A 6,248-nucleotide genomic window follows, 5' to 3' on the forward strand; every position below is an offset into this window, starting at 1 on the left:
CCCCATAAAGCTTAAGTCTTGCTTTTGATCACAGTGCCGAGGTGCGCAGGGCAGAGCAGGCCTGGTACATGTCACCTGTCTATTGTGCGTTCTCTGTCTTTTGTGCATCTCATGTCGCAGGTCTTTTGCCTTAGCCCTTTGAGATGCTTATCGCAAACGCTGGGCATTATTCTTAGCATCTCTGTTCTTGGTGTTCCTCAGTGTGGTGCCGATACCATTGATCCTTTGACTCGTGAGCTTGGAGGTGCATCAGGATCACGTCTCTCTTCAGCGAGGTTGAGTCGGGTGTCTTTTCAGGTCTTGTTCTGAGCTGCATTGTCAGCTGTGCACTGCAATGATCCATTATAGAGGATGAAGGCTTGTAAGAATGTGAAGATAGCTGGAGGATTCCACCCGTCCAATTCTCGGGCATCCATCTTTGCGGTTCTTGGAATAAGCCCTTCTGTTATCATCCTCCTCTGCCAGGGTTCTTGCAGCCTCGTTGGCTCACCGTCGGTCTCGCCGTGGTCATCTCATTCCTCATTTGCTCGGTCCTTGTGATCATCTAGCCTAGAGTTTTCTCTCCTTGTTGTGTCCCCTTGTTTGTCATCTTCTGTGTCACGGGTGCCTGAGTGGGTTTGGCCCAGAGCTGCTCTTCCCTGATGCATACTGTGGAGTATGGGTGTAATAGGACAAGGCCTGGGGATGTGGAATTTGTGGGGTAGGTTGTAGTTTGGCCTCAAGATGGTATTCCTAGACTCATACAGGATGGCTGGAGCTGTGAAGTTCTAATGCAGCTCTTTGTCTTTTGTCATCACTTTCTTGCAGATGCAGACGGATTAAATCTGCGGCAGAGCGCCCCATACCGTGTGAGGGGGTTCCCACCTGAAGGTCGGTCACTGTTTGTCTTTGCAGGGCAAACATAAATGGTGGCTGTGTTACAGGATTGTTCTTTGTCTTTGTTCTTAGGAGGTAAAGCCAGATCTTAGCAGTCAAAGTCAAGTGAATGAGGTAAGAAGTCACTGGTGGAAAGAAGCACTTGTTATGCCTTGGGTGCCAAGTTCTGGTACAGCTCTAAGCATCCATTGTCATTTGTGTGTTTCAGGTAGTCCCCTTGTATTACACCGAACTCCTCGCCGACTGGCTGACGGACCTCTCTTGCCACCCTCGTGAGTCCTCTGCAAGTATCATGGGACTCTGCGATGAAGCCTTTACCTTTTCCATGCGAAGGTACCGTCCCGGTAGCCTTTGGCGACGGCTGAGGCATTGCGGCAAGTCGGGGAGGGAGGGTGGGGGAGCGAGGGTCCGCTCAAGTTTCAGCAGTCCCGCATCACCTCCTCTCCTCTTAACTCAGGTATACCCTGCGGTGACGGTATCTGCCTCGGGGCGTGGCCAAAGCGTGGGGCCCAAGGACCCCGGCCTTCTTAGGAGACGGTGAGTAGTGGAACTGTTGGGGGCTTGGCCAATGTGCCAAGAAGTTCCTGTACTGATGTTTGGCTTTTGTTATTGTAGCCGTCTAAAAGACAAAAGCCCGGCAATGGTAGGAGCTTCCAGGATGGTGAGGCGGTCTTCTTTTGCGTCCCAGCTGGATTCACATCTCAGGACGTCTGAGAGATAAGTCAAGGGGATGAAAGCGGAGTATCGAGTCGGGCTTCGCCGGGAGGGATTTTTGCGTCAGCTTTGGAGATGGGGATACCCAAGAAGGGGCGCCTTAGCCCGCATAAAGTGAAAGTCTCACATTTGATGACAATGCTGAGGTGCGCAGGGCAGAGCAATCCGAGTGCATGTTGTGTCACTTGTCTATAGTGCATGCCATGTCTTTTGGGTGTCCTGTGTCACAGGTCTTTTGCCTTAGCCCTTTGATGTGCTTGCAGTCATGCTTTCCACCCTGAGTTCTCTCTCCTTGTTGTATCCTCTCGTTTGTCGTCTCCTCTGTCATGGGTGCCTGCATGGGTTTGGCCCAGAGCTGCTCTGCCCTGCTGCATACCCTGGCATATCGGTGTAACAGAACAAGGCTTGGGGACTTGAAATTTGTAATGTAGGGAGTAGTTTGTCCTCTAGATGATATTTCTAGATTGTCACAAGATGGCTGGAGCTGTGAAGTTCTCATGCAGCCCTTTGACTTTTGTCATCACTTTCTTGAAGATGCAGGCAGATTAAATCCATGCCAGAGCCCCCCATACCGTGTGAGGGGGTTCCCACATGAAGGTCGGTCACTGTTTGTCTTTGCAGGGCAAACATAAATGGTGGCTGTGTTACAGGATTGTTCTTTGTCTTTGTTCTTAGGAGGTAAAGCCAGATTTCAGCAGTCAAGGTCAAGTGAATGAGGTAAGAAGTCATTGGTGGAAAGAACCACATGTTATTCCTTGGGCGCTAAGTTCTGGTACAGCTCTAAGCATCCATTGTCATTTGTGTGTTTCAGGCCGTACCACTGTCTTAGGCTGTGCCCCTCACCGACCGGCCGACGGTCCTGTCTCGCTTCCCTTGTTAGTACTCTGTGAGTATCATGGGGCTCTGTGACGAAGCCTTTACCTTTTCCATGTGAGGGTACCATCCAGGTTGCCTTTGGCAACGGCTGAGGAGTTGCAATAAGTTGGGGAGGGAGGGAGGGGGAGCGCGGGTCTGCTCAAGTTTTAGCAATGCTACCTCACCTCGTCTCCACTCAACTCAGGTATACCCTACAACGATGGTGCTGGCCTTGGAGCGCGGCCAGAGCATGCGGCCCAAGGACTCCAGCCTTTTTAGGAGACGGTGAGTGGCAGAATTGACGGGTTTTGGCTGAGGTGCCACTAAGCTCATGCACTGATGTTTGTTTGGTTTTCTTTATTGTAGCTGACTAAGAGATAACCAGCCTGGTGAAGGCACCAGCTGCCTGCATGGTGAGGCGGCCGCCTTTTGCACCCGAGGCAGATTGACATCCCCAGACATCCAAGAGGTAAGTTGAGACCTGTGACCCACAGAGGGGGTGAAAGCGGGGTGTCGAGTTGGCACTCACCGGAGGTATTTTTGAGTCAGATTTGGAGGTGGGGATACCCAAGAAGGGGCCCCTTAGGCCCCATAAAGCTTAAGTCTTGCTTTTGATCACAGTGTCGAGGTGCGCAGGGCAGAGCAGGCCTGGTACATGTCACCTGTCTATTGTGCATTCTCTGTCTTTTGTGCATCTCGTGTCACAGGTCTTTTGCCTTAGTCCTTTGAGGTGCCAAGCATGTGCCTTTTCACTTTGCGGGTATTGTCCAGGCCACCTCCAGAGTCGGATGAAGATTTGAGGTGCGCCAGGGTAGCAGTGTAGAGGAGCCCTGGGGATTAATCTTCTGGAGGGTGATAGTCACGTTTTCTGTTTTGTCGTCTTAGGTACCATGAGCCGGTGTGGAGCCGAAGTTTGGAAACGGCCGGTAAGCAATTAGCCTTTGCAGTTACGAGGGAGGGGGGTGTTGCAGAAGGGGTCATTTTTGGGACATCTCATTGCAGTCTGAAGTTTCTTTCTGAATTTTCACAGCCTCCAAAGCAGACTACAGGGAATGTACTGATGTCCACAGCGCCCACGTGTTCTTTTCTGTCGAGGATGGATTTTTTCCTCTCATCTCTGAAAGCTAAGTGCTGGGACTGGTGGTTGGGAGAAGGGAAAAACCTTTGGAATCACAGGAGGCAATCTGAAGTTAGCTTAGAGGAGAGGGCTGTAGTGGGATGGGTCCCTTGGAAGTAAAGGGAGAGGGTTTCTCCTTAGCATCACCTGACCCTTTGCCGGGCAGAGCAGTTCCATACCCATGTTTTTGCAAGCTTTGTGCTTTGAGTCTTGATGTCATCGCAGATCTTTTTGCCTGAGGAGCCTGCCTTTGGGTCCGGAGCGGTCGCCCAGCAGTCATCACCTCTTTCTCTAGGCCTACTGAACTTCTTGAGCATCCTCTTAACAGCTTTGGCACTAACTTCTCGTAAGGAGTTGTTTCACTGTCACGTGTTATTGCTATAGAGCCGTCTTTCCTTTGGCATCATCACTTTCTGGCTCATCTTGCAGCAGGAATCTTGGGTCCATCAGGTGAAACTACTGGGCAGTTTTAACTTCTCTCTGTGTTACGTAGTTTGTGTCTATGTTGTGTAGTTTGTGTCTGTCGGGGTCCCTTCCCCGCCCTGTAGCCCTGGGAGCCCTGAGGGAGGCACGGGATTTCCCTGCCCCTGGTCAGCCTCGTTCCCCATTGGTTGGTTTGTGTTTCCCTGTGCAGGCAAAGGAGCTTGGGGGCTGACTGTAACAGTTCCTCGGCAGATCCCGGCCATGCGGCTGGAGAAATAAACATCTCTGAAACATCTAGCAAGAATCTGTCTATATATATTTCTTTTCCACGGGACTCCTGGTTTGATATAGGCGTGTTGCAGTATCCCCACTGTAACATGTGTCCACCCTATTCTGTGTCCTAGGGCTTCGTTATGTCTTGATGCTTTATCGGCATTGTTCTGGGCCGTATTGGCAGCGGGGGGGGGGTGTCTCTCCTTGTGTACTTTCCCAGATTGGGCTTATTCCGGCATCTTTACATTTTTACTTTTTGAGACCAGAGGAAGTGCAGGAGATGTTCTCATCCATCTTCCTTCTCACTTTTGGTAGTGCCTTCTGTTCACATCCTATTCCCTTAGACTTCTATATGGAGCATATTAGACCCTCCTCATGTGACTGTGGTAGTTCTGTAGGTTTTGTTGCCTTAAAGCATATCGGGCTCAAGAATTAATCTTCCAGAGAGTTATCTCAAGCCCTCTTGTCATCTTTGCTTATATTTGGCGCACCACCTTGTCCATGTGCTCTTTGCAGTTGGAGCTGCCCTGCCCTGGCAGGGTAATGGTTAAGAAGAACAGTTATAAAACTTAAAGGTTCATATCTTTTCTATGGGGTTTTGGGTAGAAAATTTATGGGCCTAGCGTGGAGATAACTCCTAGCCTTCGGCCCCTCACTGACCGCCTCATGTTGTCTCTTAGGTCCCTGAGGTGGCTTTGGATCTCTGTGGTCACTGATGCTACCAATTTTCCCAGAATCTACCGTTTGATGTCGAGGAGCAGCAGCTGGAAGATGTGCTGAAGCATCTTCATCCGTAGAGTTTTTTGAGTAAGGGCCGCAGTGAGTGTGTGTTAGCTGAAGAGTGTGTGACTGTGTGTGTCTGTGAGAGTTGTCTGTCTTTCTGCTTCTGTCTGCCTGTGAGAGCATGTGTGTTGATGGGTTCTAATGTTGTATGTGAGATATTTGCCTTTCAGGTTTTTCAACACATTTTTAAATTTTGAATTAAAAAAACCCCAGCCAGGTTTGTTCCTCCCCCCCAGGTTTTTTTCCTTCGGTCCTGGCCGGTCTGCGAGGCGACGTTCATCGCCAAAGTTTGGGTGCGGACCGTGCCGGCGATGGGGTTTTGTGAGGCAGGATGATTTGGAGGCTCCTGGGAACCACATTCCCATAGAGCGCCGAGGGTTAGTGGAGCGGTCAAGATGAGAGCAAGGGTGGGTTTGTGTGTAAGCTAAAGGAGGTGTGGGTGGTGGATGACTGTTATGTTCTCTACATGTTGCTGTTTTGGGTTTCTTATAACAATAAAAGAAAATGTAATAAACTTTCTAGAAACAGTAGCATTGTTTTATTGTATTGATATGTACTTGGCTTGCATTGCCCTGTATTGTTCTGTATTGGTGTTTGCCACTGAATTTCCATGTATTGCTCCGTGTGTAAATTGGACTTTTGCCAGCATGTATATGGATTGTATTCGTACTTGTGTTTGTATACGTTATTTCCACATTTTGCTGAAGTGTAAATAAAAAAATTCAATGGAGAAAGAAGTTCCAAAGAACTCGCTCAGAACAGGGAAAGAAGAGAAAGCGCACAGACTTTCAATGCAGTACTCTAAAACCGGCGAGAGATTTAGTCTCTGTCGGAGCAAAAGCTCCTCTGGACTCAGGCCCAGAGGGAAGCCAAAGCACGGGGATTGAATTTAAACCTTTGGACAGGCTGAGATACATGAAGCCACACCAAAGTGAAATAGAAACATAGATTTTTAACTTCAGTAGACATATATGCTAAGTGCCTTAAACATTAAAAAGCTGTAGCAGAGACCTTAAACACAGTTCTTGCTGCAGCAGTGTTACCTTTTCACAGAATTCTTTACTTTAGACAAAATATAGATAGAATTACACTGTTCATATTTTTTAGATAGACTGTTCACATAAACAATAAGAGCCGATAGAAACTGCATACGCAAATCTGTGTAATACCTATGTAGTACTTGTGTAAGGCTTACGACTGTTAGAAT

The sequence above is a fragment of the Aphelocoma coerulescens genome, chromosome 6 (assembly GCF_041296385.1).
Source record: "Aphelocoma coerulescens isolate FSJ_1873_10779 chromosome 6, UR_Acoe_1.0, whole genome shotgun sequence".
Classification (NCBI taxonomy): Eukaryota; Metazoa; Chordata; class Aves; order Passeriformes; family Corvidae; genus Aphelocoma; species Aphelocoma coerulescens.